This window comes from Solanum dulcamara, chromosome 3, assembly GCF_947179165.1.
Source record: "Solanum dulcamara chromosome 3, daSolDulc1.2, whole genome shotgun sequence".
Taxonomy (NCBI): Eukaryota; Viridiplantae; Streptophyta; class Magnoliopsida; order Solanales; family Solanaceae; genus Solanum; species Solanum dulcamara.
Genome location: NC_077239.1, coordinates 26,643,521 through 26,662,242, shown reverse-complemented (window position 1 = coordinate 26,662,242; position 18,722 = coordinate 26,643,521). Strand labels below are relative to the sequence as shown.

Genomic DNA, 18,722 nt, shown 5'->3' with positions numbered 1-18,722 from the left:
AAAAGTCATGTAGTATCTAAAGGCTCAAATAAGTTGGGGAATTGCCCTCGCATTTTCCTCTCGGTCTAGCAGGTAGCCTCCTCGACTAGAGGATGGATTCAATAGACATTAACCATAAGAATGGCTTTGGATCTCAACTGCCTCATATTTTTGGATAAGATGGCAATAGGATCCTCCATAAAGATCAAGCAAACATCTAACTCAACCGCATCATACTGGAGCACATGCGACTAATATGGAACATACCGACACGGTATCAAAATATGGGAAACTGGATGAATAGCTGAGAATGCTGGAATCAAAGCAAACTCATAGGCACCAACTGTTCTTAATATCTCAAAATGGCCAATATACTAGGGTCTAAGCTTACCCCACTTCCCAAATCTCATCACGCCCTTTATGGGTGATACTGGAGGAATACTCGGTCACCAACAACAAATATCAATAGTCGATACATGCGATCTTTATAACTCTGATGTCTACTCTAAGCTGTCTTAAGCCTTTCTAAATCATCCTCTCATGATCTAAGACCTCCTGAATCAAGTTTGTATCACGCATTCTCGGCTTCATAGACTCAAACCAACCAATTAGAGAGTGATAATTCCTACCATATAAAGCCTCAAATAGGGTCATCTAAATAGTAGAGTGGTAGTTGTTGTTGTACACAAACTATACTAAAGGCAAGAATTAGTCCTACTGACTCCTAAAATCCAAAACACAGGCACGCAACATATCTTCCAAAACATAGTTTATGCGCTCCATCTAACCATCAGTCTATGGGTGGATGGTGGTGCTAAGATCAACACGGGTACCCATCTCCTATGAGCCCTGGTATGAGATAATAAAAGTAGGCACACTATAAAGACGAACCACCTCCCGAATGTAGATACGATCCAATCTCTTGTCACCGAAGGAAGTATTAGGAGAAAGGAAGTGTGTTGACTTATTCAATGGATTAATGATGACCTAATTACTATCGATACCCCTCGAAGTGAGAGGCAATCCCATAATGAATTCCATGGTGATATGCTTCCATTTTCACTCAGGAATGGGTAATCTCTAAAACTTGCCACCTGTCCTTAAATGCTCAGCCATTACCTACTGAAAACTCAAACAATGAGACACGTATTCTGCAATGTCTCTCCTCATACCTCTCCACCAATAATGCTACCTCAAGTCTCAAGTCACAATACATCTTAGTCATGCTCGGATGAAAAAATATCCGAAATCATGGGTCTCTCTAAGGATCAACTTAATCAAACCCCTAACACTTAGAACATACAAGTGTACATCAAATATCTAAACCTCATCTGGATCCAAGGTAGACTAACTGGCGTCACCTCCCAAAACTCTATCCTGGAGTGTTACCAACTCCTCATTCTCAAGATGTCGACCATAAATCCAATCTAATAGAGAGGAGTAAACTCCTATATAAGCTAACACACGCTTAGATTCTGAAATATAAAGTCGGATCAACTTTTTGGCTAAGGACTGGATGTCATAAGACAAAGGTCATTCCACAGTAGAAAGGAAGGCTAGACTACCCATACTCATAACCTTTCAACTCAAGGCATCCGCTACTATATTTGCCTTGCCCGAATGGTAGTGAATAGAGATTTTGTAGTCCTTCAATAGCTCAATCCAATGGCGCTGCCTCAAATTAAGTCTCTCTGGCTCATAATATATTGAAGGCTCCTATGATCAATGTAGATCTCACAATGGATTCCATACAAGTAGTGCCTCAAATTCATAAGCGCAGAAACTGCTCTCACAAACTCAAAGTAATAGGTGGGGGTTTTGCACTCATACAACTTAATTTTCCTTAATGCATAAGTAATACCCTGGCCATGCTACATCAATACATAACCCAAACCGACGTCGGAGGCATTATAATAGACAGTGAAACCCTTGCCCTTAACTTGAAGAGTCAATATGAGAGTGGTGATAAGTAACTCCTCGAGCTTTAAAAACTCAACTCACACTTGTTAAACTGCTAAAATAGGACATCTTGATGTGTTAACTAATTCAATGGAGCTACAATGGTAGAGAAGCCCTTAGTAATTCAATGATAGTAACCTGCTAATCCAACAAAGCTGCGAATCTCTGTAACAGAGGTGGGACTGACCTAATCTTGAATAGCCTCAATTTTTTCCGTGTCTACCATGATTCTATCCTTGGAAACCATGTGCCCTAAGAATGATATAGAATTAAGAAAAAACTTGCATTTTGAAAACTTGGCATAAACTCGCATATCTCTCAAAGTTTGGAGCACTAATCTCTGATTCTTCTCATGCTCACTCCAGTTCCGCGGGTATACCAAAATGTCATCTATGAAGACTATGACAAGGGAATCAAGGTATGGTCTGAATAAATGGGTCATCAAGTCCATAAAGGCAGCAGGGGCATTAGTTGACCCAAAAGACATTACTAGGAACTCATAGTGGTTGTATCTAGTCCTAAATTTGGTCTTAAATATGTCCACTTCCCTAATCCTTAGCTGATGGTAACCATATCTCAAGTCTATCTTCAAAAACACTAAAACACCCTAAAGTTGATCAAAGAGGTCATCAATATAAGGCATAGGGTGATGGTTCTTCACCATTACCTTGTTTAGCTGCCTGTAATCAATACACATCCACCTAGTACCATCTTTCTTCAATACAAACAGGACTGGGTAACCCCAAGAAGAAATGTTAATCTAAATAAAACCTTTATCTAAGAGGTTTTCAAGCTAAACACTGATCTCTTTGAGCCTTGCGGGGGCTATCCGATAAGGTCAAATAGAAATAGGATGGGTGCCTAGGTCCAAGTTTATAGCAAAGTCAATATCATGCTCTGTGGGTAGGCCAAGTAGGTTGGTAGGAAACATATTTTTAAACTCCTGAACTATAAGGGCTGAATTAATTGAAAGACCTTCTTGACTAACATCTGGTACATAATCCAAATAAGCTAAGCACCTAGAACAAACTAACCACTGAGCATTCATAAAAGAAATAATCCCATTGATGTGCGACTTAAAGCACCCTGCCATGATACTAGAGGAATGTCAGGCATGGCTAAGGTAACGATCTTTGTGTACCAATCCAAGACAGCATGGTAGGGGGATAACCAGTCCATATCCATTTTTATATCAAAATCAACCATATCTTACAATATAAGATCAACTCTAGTAACATAACCCTAAATAGTCACTAAGGAAGATTGAAGTATTTGATCCACTATGAAGGACTCACCCACTAGGGTCGAAACTTAAACCAAATTTGAGAAGAAATCTGAACTCATACCCGAAAAAGGAGAATAATAAATAGAAACATACAAAAAAGTGGAGCTCGAATCAAATAATACTATGGCAGGCTGATGGCATAATAAAACCATACTTGTAATGACATTGTCAGATGCCTCAGCCTTTGCCCTCACTGGGGCTATAGAAAAATGGCCCTAAGAACATCTACTCGATGTATCTGATCTACCACCAGACTTGCCTCCCAATGCTCTGCCTCTAGCACCCTGCTAATCGCCTAAATTGTCGTGATCCTAACTACCACCTCTAGTGAAGGGGTAATGTTTAAACTAGCAAGGTTGTAGTAGGATCTAGATCTATTATATTATGATGTAGTCAATCTAGAGACCATTGGTCTAACTCACAACAATTATAACACGACCCATATAAAATTAGCCTCCATGACCTGTAGACAAAAAATTTGAACCCTTTGATATTTGGCCCAAGATAGGCCCACCTGAGCGCTATTGACTACCCTTTGAAGATGGTATTGCCACCTTAATAGGACGGCTGTACTGGCCCTTCTAAAACTTTGGGCAAGATCTATCATAGGAGTCCTTGGGCCTGGATCAATACCCACTATAACTGCCCTGATGGCGAGCCCACTTTTTGCTTCCCAAGTGGGCCTCATAACAAATATGCTCCATAGTCCAAGTATGATCGAAAACATCCAGAAAAGACTTCCATACAAAAGCCATCGACTATTTCTTGATCCTAAACTAAAACCTGAGTCCGTACATAAAAAAATAGACTCTTTCCTCCTTGGTAGGTAAGATCATAGTGGTATGGCATGACAACTCATGGAACCTTGCCTCAAACTCCGAGATGGTCATAGAGCTCTTCTCCAACCTAGAGAAATGATCACGAATTTTGTCTCTGACACTCCACGATATATACTTGGCCAAGAAGGCCTCTAAGAGCTTTTCCAATGATACCAGTGGTAACAACGCTAGCCTGGTTTATAGTTATGAGCACCACCATTATATGGTGGGCCCATAAAACTAGTGAGTGGTAAAGTTAACTCCTTTCAACTCCACAAGTCCGAAGGACTAAAGTCGCTCTTGGCAGGTGGTCTAAAACACTTTTCCTTCTTCTCCTATAGCCCAGAAAACCTAGGTGGCGTCTTCTCCTATAACCCTAGAAAACCTAGGTGGGAACAATATCTGGAACACCCATTGGATCTTCTACTCACGCAGATACATAGCCCCATATTCTATAGTTGGCTGATTAGAAGCGGGGGCTAATGGCTGTTGAATCCCTGGAGCTGCTAGTGCAGGCTGACCCTACTGATCTAGTATGGCTGTGGTGATAGCTTGGGCATGCTGCTACATATCATAAAACTTTAAATTTCAACCCATAAATTGATATCTTAAAGATTAAGTTGAACTTGTATAGGATAAAGCCTTTAACTGACAACTAAGACCATGCGAGCTACTACATAGAATCCAATAACTCCTACATTGAGACATGTCGATGACTCCTGCATCAAAATAAGAGAGGCTACCTTACTAGGGAATACTCCAAAGATAAGTCAACTCAACTCAACTCAACACAATTGGGCTATGTGGATCCACTAGGTAGGCCATGAAGACAACCTACGTGGGCAATGTAGTTTGGGTCTTTAGGTTGTTACTAGGATTCCATTAGATAACCAATTGTGTTATCCGACCGAACCCCTCCTAGAAGTCTTCGTGGTGCTTAGTTAATATCTTAATGGAAACTCATAAAACATACTCATAACATAGTAGGGAAAGATAGTAACTTCCTATCAATCTATCTTTAAAACATTTAGGAATAGCTCATCTACCTTGGTGATTCATAAGAATCCATAACCGGTGAGAATTATCCTTATCACCATCTTTAAATATCTAATGATCCTAACTCTTATCATTATCTCAAAACATCTAATGATCTTAACTCTGATTTTTATCTCAAAATATCTAATGATCTTAACTCTAATCATTATCTCAACTTGAACTTCAAAAATCATAATCTCAACTGTAACTCATTGAAAACTATCTTTATAAATCATTTAAGTCATGATAAACTCATAAAATCATCTTTAGCTTTGATCATCATTATAAATTTCACCATAAAAATCAAAATCTCAACTTAAACTATGAAAACTTTACTTGAAGATCATTTAACTCATAATCTATTCATGAAAATCATCTTTAGCTTCATAATCTTAACTTGGAAATAGATTCATGCATGAGCATTCATAATTCATCTTAAAATCATTAAACTCATATGAAAACATGCATATAATGATCATTGATAACATCTAAAAATAGAATTAAATTAGGCCAATGCAATTCATCAAAATTAGGGTTCATAATCAATTGTAAATTGAATGAAGACTTGGGAAATCTTTAGGACTTCATGGGTGAAAAGGGACCATGAATCAATCCTCACATACCTTGCTTGAATTCACTAGGAATTGAAGAAGAACCATAAAGAAACCTGGAAACCCTAGCTTGGAGAATGGAGAGAAACCATAAGAGACCTTGTGAGTTCTTGCCTTGGAAATTTTGAGAGAATGAATTGAATTGGGTTGGATTTTGAAGAAAAGAGTATTTATAGAATTTGAACTAGTCCATAAAAGTGTCTAGGTTCACTGAACTGAATTTTGGAAAAGATACAAATGCCCTTCATTAATTCTGGAAAATTGCCCCTAGGAACCTATTATATGGGCTGTCTTGGCAAAGATGATTCATCTAAATGACTCGTCCTGTAGGTCTTAGAAAAGGTCAGAAAATAGAGTCTCTAAAGTTTGGGAATGGGCAAGATCCACGACCCATCATCAAGGAAATGACCCATCTTTTGGGCTCGTCCTGCAGGTCCCAAAAACCTACAAAATTCAAGTTTCTAAAGTTTTGTGACAGGTGGTAAAATACCACCCGTCCTTACTTCTATGAGCCATCCTGTCAAGTCATTATCTTGACCTGAGGGATCCTTGAAACTCAGCCCCTGAACTTGGTTTACGAGGGCTTTTTATGACCCGTCATCTTAAGGACGACCCGTATTGAAAAGACGTAGAACCTCTCCTTAGGGCAACATCAAACTTTCCTTGAAGGGTTACTCTACGACCCAACCTTTTGAGCCATGGAAACCTCTACGAGCTGTAGAGGGACTCATTCACATGGATGGGTTCGAAATTTTGAGACTCTTCTCCTTGGTTCTATCTTTTTGACTTACGGGGTATTACAATATCTCTCCTTTGGAAACATTCATCCTCAAATGAGATTAACTTATCGTAGGAAAGATATAGAAAGAGGACTAGCAACCTAACATGAACATGATGACATCTTAAAATGCATAGAACATAAAAACTTCAACTTAACATAAAATCATAACTTTGAAATCAACTTTTTCATGAACATGAATGCATATGAATGACATAAGAGGAACTGAATACATAAGAGTCCAACTAGCTTGAATAAGAATAACTTACTACTTTAGGCTTGAGTAGAGGAAAAAAGGTACGGATATCATTTCATCATATCCGCCTCTTCCACCCAAGTAGAACTTTCTACTTGTTGATTCCTCTATAACATCTTGATGGAAACAAACTCTTTGTTCTTAACTTCTAGACTTTCCGGTCTAAAATTTCCACTGGAACTTTTTCATAAGTCAAATCCTCCTCAACACTTAAATATTTAAATGGCACAATGGAGTTTGGATCACCCATGAACTTCCTCAACATCGACACATGAAATACCGGTTGAACCATAGCTAACTCAAGTGGTAAATCTAACTCATAAGCCACCTTGACCACACATCTCAATATCATTTACGGTCCTACGTATCAAGGACTCAATTTCCCTTTCTTGCCGAAATGCATTACACTATTAATGGGCTAAACTTTCAAATAGACCCAATCATTCCTTGGTATGGGAACTATGGGCCTCATTCAATATTAACTCTCTTAACCCCTCAATATTTGGTACACACAAATGACCTTGATAACGTAGCACCCTATCTCCCCCTTGAGAGAAAACCTCAACGGCTTTTTTCAGCAACCGACTACTTTAACTCAACCAATATTGGATCTTGGTCTTTCTTGGCCTTAACATCCTCTACAAAAGATGATTCTTAACCATTATGAACAAGAACACCTCCGTTATTAAAAACAACCAAGAACACACCTACGCATGACAATCTATGAATATATTTAATCAATTCTTTCTTATCTTCTTTAACATGTGCTACACTACCCATGGACAATCTATTTAGTGCATCGACAACCACATTAGCTTTTCCCAGATAATACAACACACTCATATCATAATCCTTCAATAACTCAAGCCATCTTCTTTGCCGAAGATTCAAATCTTTTTGCTTAAACACATATTGTAGACTCTTATGGTCGGTGAACACATCCAGATGGACACCATAAAGATAGTTTCTCCAAATCTTCACGGCAAACACAACCGTCGCTAGTTCAAGATCATGTGTTGGATAATTTCGTTCATGCACCTTAAGTTCTCTAGAAGCGTAGGCTATTGCCTTACCATGTTGCATCAATACACAACCATATCTAGATATTGTTTGAACACCCCATTCATTAAGTTCATAAAAGCTGTGAGAGCATTGGTCAAACCAAATGACATAACTAGAAACTCATAATGGTCATACCTTGTCTGAAAAGCTATTTTGGGAATATCACACTCCCTCACCTTCAATTGGTGATAACCGAAATGAAGATCTATTTTGGAGAAGTAACTTTCCCCTTGTAATTGAAAAAATAAGTCATCTATTCTCAAAATTGGGTACTTATTCTTGATGGTTACATTATTCAATTGTCGGTAATCATTGCACATAAGTAGTGAACCATTCTTCTTTCTAACAAACACTACAAAAGCACCCCATAGAATAATACTTGGTCTAATTAACCCTTTATCTAATAAGTCCTTCAATTGATACTTCAACTCCTTTAATTCTGTCAGAGCCATCTGGTAAAGAGGAATAGAAATATGTTGAGTATTCGAAAGAAGGTCTATACTAGAATCAATCTTCCTTACGGGAGGGACACCGGATAATTCATCAAGAAATACATCCAGAAACTCATTTATTATAGGGACCGACTCTAAGATAGGGTCTTCGAAATTTTTATCCCTAACCCTCACAAGATGGTATATACAACCGTTGGAAATCATCTTTCGTGCTTTAAGGCATGAAATGAATTGACCTTTAAATACGGAGTTACTACCCTTTCATTCCAACTTATTTGGGAATTGGAACATAACCACTCAGGTTCTACAATCAATAGAAGCATAACATGATCAAGCTCAACTAGATCACATAAGGTAACTTTAGGGAAAACCATAACCGAACAATTTCTATAGATTCTTTTAGCCACAACCGACTCACCTACGAGAGTATAAATGGAGAAAGACTCTAACAATATATCGGGACTAACATCAAATCTCATGGCCATATAAGGGGAAACAAAGGTTTATTTTCACCTAGATCTAGCAAAGCATAAATATCATAGTGAAAGATCCATAACATACCGGTAACAACATTGGGCTTTCCTCTACCTCTTGTCTACTATGGAAAGCATAGAACCTATTATTGCGTTGACCACCCTTTGGTTGCACTTGGCCACCTTGAAAAACTTGGGCTTGAGGACAAAATATCTTTACTCTTACATTTCTTAGCATGATAACCCGGCTTACCACACTGGTAGCACACATTTAATCTGGCTAGACATTCACCCTTGTGGGTCCTACCATATTTTTTGCATACAAGAGTAACTTGGCCAATGGAAGCAACTCTTTGAGGTTTACGATTGGGCACCCTATCCTTGTAAAACCTTGGAGTAGTAGCATTAGAAGAACCTTGTCTAGAGTACCTTTGGCGAAAAAAAGAACGTCCATCACTTTAAAACTTCCGTACTTAGCATAAGAGAATTCACTATCATCAGTCCTTGGCCTCTTAGACTGCATATTCTTTAAGTTTAATGTCACGACCCAACCTCATAGGCCGCGATTGGGGTCCGACCTAGACCCCCGCATACCTAACTATCAGCTGTGGTCAAATTAAACTGTAAATAAAATAGTATCATATAACAGAGCCCCATTGGGCGATAATATTTTTATAAACCTGTAGCCCTTTTCATTTGTGTCATAACATGAAAGTGCATGCAAGCCGACAAGGCTGCCATAACATAATAATATATACCATACATCATGTAGACCCAGCTGAATCAAACTGATATACACAACCCACATATACATGTCTGCAGACCTCTAACAATATCAATGCCAACATATGGTGGGATAGGGCCCCCACTGTACCCCTGAATAACAAAACAATTTTATACATCAGTGGTCAGTATCAGAAACTAGGCTCCAATATAATGGAGCCTTTTCTGGCTGAGCTATGCGGAATCTTAAGCTAATGGACTCCCAAAACCTATATCTGTACCTGCGGGCATGAAATACAGCCCTCTGAGAAAAGAGGGTCAGTACGACATATGTACTGAGTATGTAAAATATAATACAATACGACTAGAGGCACATCTAAAATAGAGAAGCAAGGGATAAAATATCAAATCAGAAACCTGTACCTGGAAAAGTAAAATCATGCATGCCTAAATTTTTAATATAGCCGACCCTATTAGGGATCCGGTGAATCATAAATGTAGTAACATCACCTCTTTATTACAACACATCATCATATCATCATATATATACATACGTACCGAGCCCTCTAGTGAGGGAGCGATGAACAATGCAGTGGAATTGTGTACGATAACTATTCCGGGCCCCGAGGTCGACAAAAGATGTCTTACAGTATGCATGAGTAGAGTAGTGAGAAATAAAACACAATTTAAATCATTATCAGAGACTCAATGAAGTCATCAGGTGAATCATCCCTAGAGATCAGGGCAGAAAGTACCTGACGTATACCCCCTAAATGTCACTAAGGACTAGGTAAAACAGAGTTTTGGAAATCTTAGACATATACTAGTATAAAATATATTATAGCAGTCCGAGCTATTATACCCCACACTCTTGAGATCGAAATGTCTCTTAAGTTCCTTAGACATTATCATGTGAGCTGGATAAGCTACGACACTATCAAATGACTCTAAGGAAAGGAGAATGTGTTACCCATAGTAGAAAGGGTTGGAAATAGAGTCATAAGAATCCGGAAGGAATTGAAGGCCAAATAATGAGTCATAGGACTCGATTTACCTACGTAAGCTACCTACTTAGAGGTCTTACATACTTTATCTACTTGAGTACATACTAAGCTTACGTAGCATGGATTACATAGGCTCCTAAAATAAGAAGAGATTACGAACCCACGAGGAAGGGAAAAAGACGACACATGGAAGCCAATGGAGTAGCGATATGTGGCAGCACCTCTAGCAAGTAGGTGACCCACCTGCTTGGGGGAGGTGGACCCCACTGCCATGTGGTAGCCCCTAGTTGGCAGTATGATATGGTGGCCAATCATAGCTTGACACGTGTCACCCTAAGGGGATGACATGTGTCACCTCCAAAGCTGACCTTATATACATGCTAAATGACTCATAAGTTCAGTTCCTTATCAGAAAATCTTTAGCAAAGGAATTAAAAAAAAAACCTAGAACGAGAGAGAAAAACGTGATGGCTTGGAGGAGAAAAATAGGTATGTCCCGATTTCATTCCGTAAATTAATTATCCAGCATACACCAAAATAATATGGAGGTATTAGAAGTATAAAATCATGACTTGGTACATCCAAAATGGACAGCAAACAGTCCACACAGTTTCAGCGCGACTAGAGAAGTTCCGAGGCGAGTTTTGGCCAATTTCGGGTAAGGTAAGACTTCTACTTTAAAATTGAAATTTATGGTATTGTTATGTAGGGTATTATACACCTTTTATACTTCTATAAGTATAAAAAAGTTCATGGAAATTCTCAACAATAGAAACAATTGAAAGTGAAGTCGTCGTAGTTAAATTATAGTCGAAATGGGGTGTTGTGCATGTGGGGTGATGCTGCAGGTGTGTGGTGATGTTTTGCAGGGATTAAATGTATTTTAAAAGGGTTTTGGGTGAGGCTGGTTGCATACACACGATCCCTCATTTCATATAATTAAAGGTTCTGCAACACAAAAACTAGAAACCCTATTTTGGTATTACAATTTTCAGCAAGTTGGGTGGAGTTTATATTGTACAATGTTGCCATGATTTACTTGTATATGAGCTGTAGGTTGTTGTTTTTGGTTGTATGTAGTAATTAGGTATGTATTTGGGAATTCGTATACGGCATATTATAGTGGAGATGCTGCCCAATTTCTGGTAACTCTTTAAACGAGTTAAGGAACTAGTCGAAGAGGCGAGCGAGGAAATGAGTTATGTGACTACTAAGGTGCAATCGAAGGTGCTGAAAAGTTTAAGGTTATTGATACTCTCCTTGATTCCATGTTAAATAGGTTTGGAGGACGACGTCGTAGACGTGATTAAGAGAAGTCCATACGAGGTATGTGAAGCTTTTTTTGGCGTATTTTTGGAATAAGTATGTAGAGCTATCTTTCTTTTCTTTTGGCATGTCTTAGATGTAAGTTATGAATGATATGTATATGATATTTGGGATTCAATCCATTCATAAATACCTTAATTTAAGTCGAAACTCTCATTTACTTCTTGATATTAGAACTCCTGCAATAGCTGAGTTGTTGTCTTGCCTATCTCTTCTTTCCTTTTGGAATGGCTTAATTTTAAGTAAAATGATATATGATATTGGTTTAGAGGTAATTCCATTTATGATCTCTAAGTGTAACTCATGACTTGTAGTCACTTCTGAACATTAAGAGTCTGAAAGTAGTCAAATTACTATTCTCGAGCCTGCTATATAATAAATAGTAAGTGGAGGTACCAGTTCCTCTTTTTAAAGGCTCTGAAATGACAAATGCGTCTGATTACATAAGTTGAGTCTTTGACTAGATAAATTGTGTTTCTGATTGCATAGACTATATTTATGATAACATAAATTGTATGCCATTATCTTGATGCATATCTGTGATCCCTGAAGCCCCAACTGATGTAAGTCCTAATTACATCTAAAGGGGTACCTCGAATAATTACTCCCCTGGTCTTCAGGTGACAGTTCACTAAACTGTTTCATCGAGTCTCAAATAATAACATAGTTGCATATGGTTTCTCACTACTCTACTCGTGCATACTGTAACCCATCCTTCCTCGAGTCCCATGATGGGCCGAGAACGTTATCATGCATAGTTTTACTACTTCTTTCACCGTGTCCCAGGCTGGATTTGTATAGTTCCACGCATGAGGAGATTATTCCGTACGTGAGGTGTGATATATGTTATATGTTATGACAATATGATTATTCACCGAGTCCCGGGCCAGCTGTAATATGATGGTATATATGGTGAAATAAGAAAGGGACACCGAGTCCCTCTTTAGAGGGTCGGATATAGTATGTATATTATGATGGTATGCTATAGACATACACCACTCTATTCATCAAATCCCTCATTAAAGGGCCGGATACTTTATGTAGGCATGTATATGATATTAGAGTGATAAATTTGTGACCCCAAGCCCTATAGTGAACCGGATGTAATACGATGACATACATGATAAGATTATACCTTATATGATGATATGATGCCGTATACGATGATATGATGAAATAAAATACATGATGATACGATGACATGTGAATATGAGGAAATGATTATGACACCGAGTTCACTAGAGGGCTGGGCACATCATATGATGATGTATATGATTACGTGTCCTAAGGTACAGGTACAGTAAATCGTTAAATTATTATACTTGTCCCCTACATCCCTATTTCAAATATGGTCTTAGTTATGATGTCTTATTCTTTACATACTCAGTATATATATCGTACTGACCCCCCTTTTCTCAGGGGGTTGCGTTTCATGCCCGTAGGTACATGTGTTCATTTTGGAGATCCGTCAGCTTAGGATTTCCTCTCAGCTATGTTGGAAGTGCTCCACTGTTCTTGAGCTTAATTTTTGATACTGGTCATGTAATATGTATATATTTATATATTTAGAGGTACGACAGGGGCCTTGTCCTGCCATATGATGTAGTTATTACTCTTAGAGGTCTGTAGACATGTGTATGTGGGTTATTTGTAAGTTTGTTTCAATTGTGCTCATATGACATATTGCAAATGTTTTTGTGGTATGGCAGCCTCGTCGGCTCGCGTGCCTTTTTCTGTTATGATACAGGTGAATGAGGCTACAAATTTAAGAAACAAAAGTTTTGACCCATTGGAGTTTGTATATAGTGTCATATCATACACTGTTTAACTTAAGTGTAGTTGATACGTATGTATACGGGGGTCCAGTTCGGACCACAGTCGCGGCCTACATAGTTGGGTCGTGACAAAAGTGGTATCAGAGTAGTTCGTCCTTGGAGTGTCTACAGACCGTGTCTAGTAGAGTCTTGTTTATCGATGTGTTGTGTACCACATTTATAAACAGGAGGCTACAGGACATTTAGGATATTACTTTCTTTCATATCTGAGATCGTACGATAGAGCTGAGTTATAGGGAACGAAATCCCTCATACTAACTTGTGATTTCAGCAGAAGGATAATATCAATAGAAGAAAGTAACTGACGGGACTGAAAGTTACAAAGCACACAGGTAAGCAAAGGCACGAAAGACAAATGGAAGGTAAGGTGTTTCAATACGATTGATATATAAAGTTGAAAAAAATGAAAGGAAAAGTATACCGGAAAGTGTAACAGGTGCAGTTCGACTGGACATACGAGGTAAGTCCCTTTCCGTACTATTAATTGTGGGCTCCCTGTATGGCTATGATATGAGATGATGTGAATATATATATGTGCCTTGTGTGACTGCGATATGAGATTTGATTAAACTATGAGTGTGGCTGACCTCAAGAAATAAGTTAATTACTGAATTAATGGCAATAGAAACTAGGAGGTCGATACTGGTATAGTAGAACGAAGTTGGAAAAGACCTATAAGCCAAAGAAGATGACTTAGAGAAGACTGATAGATTGGGATAAAACGATATAGTAAGGCATCGCCTGAATTGATACATAGGGATAAACTATGACGAGTTATAGTTGAAAGAAGTAACAGTATGATTACAATAAGAGTACAAGGGAAAAAGGATTATGACGGAAGTGAAGTGTTAATAAGACAGCTTGTGAAACATAAATGATAAGACTAACTAAGAAGGGTAAGTAGCCCATAGTAAGAATCGTGAAGAAGTTCAATCAGTGTTATACTATGGGACTGAATGCGAACAAGGTACCATGTGAATATAACAAAAACCGTTATGAGAATAAGTAAAGCTTAGTAAGGAAATAACTAGAAGGTATGACGTGGTCGATGTGAATGGAATGTAAAGATAGGTGTGAAACAGAAAAGTAATCTATTGAAAAAATAAGGAAGATTTATCAAGTTCTGTAAGGAAAGTTTCGAATAAAGGTTGTGTGATGATGAAAAGGATAGCTAGTGCAAGGAAATAAAGAGTAATGTGGAATTCCTTGTGCCTAACCAAAAATGGATATGAGATGGAGGAATAATAGAGAAGTTCTAATGGGGGCACTCAAGATAGATGTGATTAATTAAGTGTGAGTATCGAACAAAAAGAGAATTAGACAGTTGCGAACTGAAAGTATAGTGTGATGAAAAGGTGATAAGACAAGGACACTACTACAATGAAGTTGATGTGGTTTTAAGCAGGATTAGAAGTGCTCCTTAAGCACATGACAAAGATGAAAGATCAGGAGACGTAAGGAAGTATTGTGTATACGTGACTTCACCTTGATGATTAGTGAGATCATGCAAGGAGAGGGAATGTCGATTTGCAGAACAACTGCTGCATTATGAGGTTATTAGAAGAATAAGTGGTATCCACTGGAATAAGGTTAGTATAGTGACGGAGCTTGAAACACGAATCATCAAAGTATAAGTATTCTAGAGTGGAGAATTTGAACCAATTACGAGTCCGCACTAATTACTGATTGGGATGAATGGAATGTGGCTTTGAATGCACTGCTATATTATGGATATTACTCGAGTATCAACCATTAGATGAGATTTTATGCGATACATTGCGAATATTAAAGTACCCTATGGTTGTGCTAGGGTTTCCTATAAAGGCAACCTAATGTATGGATGATTTAACAGAAAATGTAGATATAGTGCGGCATGTTAAATATGTTAGAGTAGAATCATTCACGTATTAATAGTTGAAACTAAACGAAGGATGAAATGGGTACACCCTAAAAGGGGGGAAGTGGACAAGAGAAGTACAAGCGTAAGAAAAAATCAACTAACGTTATCGTATATAAATAGGAACACTTAAACTTCAAATGAGATCCCACAAGGGATGGACGCGATCATACCCGCACTAATGCACCAGATTCCGTCAAAACTCTGAAGTTAAGCGTGCTTGGGTGAGAGTAGCACTGGGATGGGTGACCCCCTGGAAAGTGCAAAAGGGAACGAAACAAGTATAACAAAAAGAGATTGTAAGTGCGTGTTAGTACAATGACACATATAGAACAGAGTAAGCCAACAACAGAAAAGATTATGACTAAATTGGAATGCACCTCGTGCAAATGGGACAAGAATAATTGTGCAGCCTACGAGCATTGGCATACTAAGAGTAAGATCAAGTGATTACTCGATAAAAAGAAATCAGTAATACCAATGTGATTTCATACTTAGAATCTATTCAAGGAAAGTGTAACATAGTTCAAGGCAGAACTATTAAGCTATAATTGGTATTAAGGACAAAAGCCATAGTGGAGCCCTGAACTCGACTAAAGGAGGTAAGCCACTAGTATCGCGACGCTAAGGCATTTTCTGAAATACTCTAAGTACCTACACACGTTTGTGTAAGGATTACGGTATAATGTATAGTAAAACTAGAAGGAAGATCTGGGTAAAAGTGCAGGATAGCATACTTAAAGTGTTACAAGTTTGATTAAGAGGAGTTGTATAATAGTTTAAATGAAGTGGAGCATCAGAGGCTTGATATCCTATTATAGGGGATGGGAATCCCGACTCGAAAATAGAAGGCAATTAATGTAGGTTATAGTGCAGGCTGACCTCGCACTCTACGAAAGTATAAGTTCATATGGGTTATAGTAGATAAGCTGACAAACTCAACCCATTTTCTTCCAGTTAGGAAGGCATATTCAGCTATAGGTTATGCGAGATGACATAGCAAGGAAGCAATAAGATTTCAGGGGGTTCCCACATCTGTTATCTCAGACAGGGAAGTTCAATTTACAGCTAACCGCTGGAGATCATTCCAGTAGGGATTGGGAACACGGGTGAATCTTAGTATGACATTTGTCCCTTCAATTAATGAATAGGCCAAGAGGGGATCCAGAAAATTATTGACCAAGTAAAGCTTATTGAGGTAGAAGCTATCGATTAGCAACCTAGAGTCGGTAAGAAGGGGATATATTGGTCCTTGTCAGGTCATTCGTAGAATAGATAAAGCTACCTATGAGTTGGACCTACCGTCTGATTTCAAGCAATACATTCAGTTTTCATAGATCAATGCCCCGCAAATATATAAGAGACCCTCCCAAAATATTCTTCTTGGGTGAGGTCCATATGAAAGGAAAGTTATCCTACTAGGGATAACCTATCGCCATCTTGGATCGGCAGGTTAAAAGGTTGTGAACTAAGGACGTAGCTTCTGTCAAGATATTGTGGCGGAATAAGAATCGTAAAAAAATAACAGAGGAAGCTAAAGAGGACATGAAACACAGGTATACATACCTATTCCCGATGTCTACAGGTAAAACCCCACTCCTAGAACTCATATATTAATTACTTGGATAAAAATGTATGTTATTGCAATAGAAAGAAATCTCCCTATAGTTTGTATAAAGTCTTAAGGGAAGTTTTATTCAACATTCGGGGATGAATGTTCTAAAGGGGGGAAGGATGTTATACCCCACACTCTCGAGCTCGGAATGTCTCTTAAGTTCCTTAGACATTATTATGTGAGCCGGATAAGCTACGATAATATCAAATGACTCTAAGGAAAGGAGAATGTGTTACCCCATAGTAGAAAGGGTTGGAAATAGAGTCATAAGAATCCAGAAGGAATTGGAGGCCAAATAATAAGTCATAGGACTCGATTTACTTACGTAAGCTACCAACTTAGAGGTCTTACATACTTGAGCTACTTGAGAACATACTAAGCTTACATAGCATGGATAACATAGGCTCCTAAAATAAGACGAGATTACGAACCCACGAGAAAGGAAAAAAGACGACAAGTGGCAGCCAATGGAGGAGCGACACGTGGCAGCACCTCAAGCAAGTAGGTGACCCACCTGATTGGGGTCAAGTAGGTGACCCACTTGCTTGGGAGAGGTGGACCCCACTGCCACGTGGTAGCTCCTAGTTGGCAGCATGATACGATGGCTAATCATGGCTTGACACATGTCACCCTAAGGGGATGACACGTGTCACCTCAAAGTCTGACCTTATATACATGCTAAATGACTCATAATTTCAGTTCCTTATCAGAAAATCTTCAGCAACGGAAGTCAAAAACAAACCCTAGAACAAGAGAGAAAAATGTGATGGCTTGGAGGAGAAAAATAGGAACGTCCCAATTTCATTCCGTAAATTAATTATCCAGTGTACACCACGATGATATGGAGGTATTAGAATTATAAAATCATGACTTGGTGTAGCCAAAATGGACAGCAAACAGTCCACACAGTTTCAGCGCAACTAGAGAATTTCCGAAGTGAGTTTTGGCGAGTTTTGGCCAATTTCGGGTAAGGTAAGACTTCTTCTTTAAATTTGGAATTTATGGAGTTTTTATGTAGGGTATTATACACCTTTTATACTTCTGTAAGTATAAAAAAGATCATGGAAATGCTCGATAATAGAAACAGTCGAAAGTGAAGTCGTCGTAGTTAAATTGTAGTCGAAATGGGGTGTTGTGCGTGTGGGGTTATGCTGAAGGTCTGTGGTGATGTGTTGCAGGGACTAAATGTATTTTAAAAGGGTTGTGGGTACTTCTGGTTGAATCCACATGACCCCTTGTTTTGTATAAATAAAGATTTTGCGAAACAAAGACTAGAAACCCTATTTTGGTATTACAATTTTCAGCACGTTGGGTGGAGTTTATATTGTGTAATGTTGCCATGTTTTACTTATGTATGAGATGCAGGTTGTTGTTGTTGGTTGTCTGTATTAATTAGGTATGGACTTGGGAATTCGGATAGGGCATATTATAGGGGAGATGCTGCCCAATTTTCGATAACTCTTTAAACAAGTTAAGGAACTAGTCGAAGAGGCGAGCGAGGAAATGAGTTATGTGACAACTAAGGTGCAACCAAAGGCGCTGAAAAGTTTAAGGTTGTTGATACTCTCCTTGCTTCCATGTTAAATAGGTTTGGAGGACGATGTCGTGGACGTG

General features: G+C 38.5%; 1 pseudogene; it reads left to right on the top strand.

The window, feature by feature from the left end:
- The first annotated feature begins 15,652 nt into the window (after positions 1-15,652).
- LOC129883825 (5S ribosomal RNA) lies at positions 15,653-15,772 on the top strand (annotated as a pseudogene).
- Positions 15,773-18,722: the final 2,950 nt, after the last annotated feature.